The following is a 2,119-nucleotide window of genomic DNA, read 5'->3' as shown; positions in this document are numbered from 1 at the left end:
GAGAGAGAGAGAGAGAGAGAGAGAGAGAGAGAGAGAGAGAGGGAGAGAGGCTAAGAACCTAAAACCTCCGGCCAAGTCAAGCTTGAACAGAAATTATCAAAGCTCTGTCCTTCATCAAGAGAGTAGACAGATAGGCTTTTTCTCCTCCACTGAAAAGTGGGACTGTCACTGGGGATTCTCACCAGGAAAGCACAGACAGAGGCAGACCTTCTCCAGAGTGCTAGCACTGCCCAGCCGTCCGTGCAGAATACAGGTACCTATTGTTCCAGAGACAGATATGTAGCCAGCCAGTCAGACTCTGACAGATCTCAGCAAACCAGTGAGCCTGCCTTCATTTTAACTCCTTATTTACTAGGGCTTTTTGGTGAGATGTAAAGGTCTCCTCATCACCGGGGAGAAATAAAGGGAGATGGTACAGATGACCTCATGGGAGGGACTAATCCTGCATCTTTTACAAAGAAGGACTTTACTAATAAAGAAAGGTTGAATTTGATTTAAATATCTTATTTTTCTAGGAAGAAATGAAGAATTAGATTACACAGGGAAGACTTAGCGAGTAGAAGAAAACCTTGACATCCAACATGAACAGTACGGCCAGTTTAAAAAAAAGGGAGAGAAAAATTGGGGTTATTTAAAATGCCAGCATGTAAATGTATACACCCAACACAGATGGGAGTCACCTAAGCCAAAGGGGTCCCAGCTTTTTGGCTCAGGGGTGTGGCACATAGAAGACATTCTTCTTGAAAAGCCACCCCAGTAAACCTGTTTCCTTAGGGACTGAAGTCTTCTGGTCCCCTCTTTTTCTAAACCCCACTGATTTTTCAAGCACCCGCTCCAACATCACCCATCTCCAATGCCTCACCGATGTCTAAATCATGCAAAATCAAGGAAGCTCAGAGAAAAATAACTTACACTTCATTCTCCCAGATGGGTCCCAAGATCCAGGGGGCATAACTGGTCCTTAAAATTCCTAGACCATATGCATCACAGTGAGTGTCCAACTTGCATCTTTGTGGGTTAATTCTATAATGTTGAAGGAGTGAAAGAAGCCAGAATGCCTTGCACTTGATTATTCAATAATTACCAAAGGCAGAAACTAGAATAACAATGGGAAAAGAAGCTTGTCATTGAGTTAAGACAAAAAGTAGACCTATTCTCCCCCGACAGATTTTTATATACAAGCAGTTTGGATTTTAGTTTTCTGGAGTGAGCACCAACTATCATTAATGGTTAACAATCACCCAAGAGATAGTGTGCACATAGTGGGATAGCAGTGTGCTGCATAGTATAGAAAATGGTTAAGAAATTCCTTTGTAAAACCACCCTTAGGCATCACTTTACAAAGCCAGGGGGTAAATATTCAGTGCAGTGGGGGGAGGTTTAGCCATGCATGGCTGTTAATGATAATGAGACATGTAGAATATATCTGTGCGCCGCTGAACAGATTTTCCTAAGTAGCTAGGGTTTGTGTTAGTTATTTTTAAAAGAAAACTAATAAGAGATTGAATCATGGTGTTTAAATACTCCACAAAGAAGAGAAAGAAAAAAAAACAAACTAGAAAATACAGCGACTTCCTTCCACGCTGTCTCTTGTCCTAAATCCCAGCATTTTGAAATAATTTCAAGACATGCTGATTCTACAGGACTCTCAACAATTAACATAGGCTTTAGAAACTCTTTCCAAAGTTAAAATTGCTTGGTTTGGTGACATCTGAAAAGGCTGCCTTAGGGTTTGTACTCAGGGAGAGCTCCTATTATGCTCCAGACATCAAATGATTTTACCTGAACAAGGTGAAGACTAGAGAGGGTTTCTTACTTATCTCATTTTAACCTGTAAGTGAGGAAAAAAACAAGAGAATCTTGCAGCCTCGTGGACTGATTTTTTCACACCCGTTTGAAGACCATTCATATATATATATTTAAGTTCAAGGGACAACTTCATCTGTCATGACTATCCAAATAGAAAAATAGCAAAGGCCTCTTCCATGAAAGGAAGGACAGATTATAGGTACACACACACAGAACAGTGCGGATCCCAGCAGAGGCGACAGCTTTCACACAGGGCTCTGGCAGCTGCCTCCAAGGCTGCAGTTTCAAGGGGCCATGTAAGCGCTCACTC

The 2,119-nt window shown here is 41.7% G+C and overlaps 1 long non-coding RNA gene across 4 annotated transcripts in view; it reads right to left on the bottom strand.

Moving 5' to 3' along the window:
• Positions 1 to 1,072, bottom strand: part of LOC104865581 — a 100,556-nt gene extending 99,484 nt beyond the window's left edge. For 2 of the 4 annotated variants that reach the window (XR_004517297.1, XR_004517298.1), the window contains exon 1: positions 183 to 301. This is a non-coding gene — a long non-coding RNA (uncharacterized LOC104865581). Of the gene's footprint in view, positions 1 to 182; positions 303 to 912 lie in introns of those variants that run through there. The other 2 variants (XR_781211.3, XR_781210.2) reach the window with 2 other exon arrangements.
• Positions 1,073 to 2,119: the final 1,047 nt, after the last annotated feature.

The sequence above is a fragment of the Fukomys damarensis genome, unplaced genomic scaffold (assembly GCF_012274545.1).
Source record: "Fukomys damarensis isolate Sample0158 unplaced genomic scaffold, DMR_v1.0_HiC HiC_scaffold_15, whole genome shotgun sequence".
Taxonomy (NCBI): Eukaryota; Metazoa; Chordata; class Mammalia; order Rodentia; family Bathyergidae; genus Fukomys; species Fukomys damarensis.
This window is presented reverse-complemented; position numbering and strand designations above follow the sequence as displayed.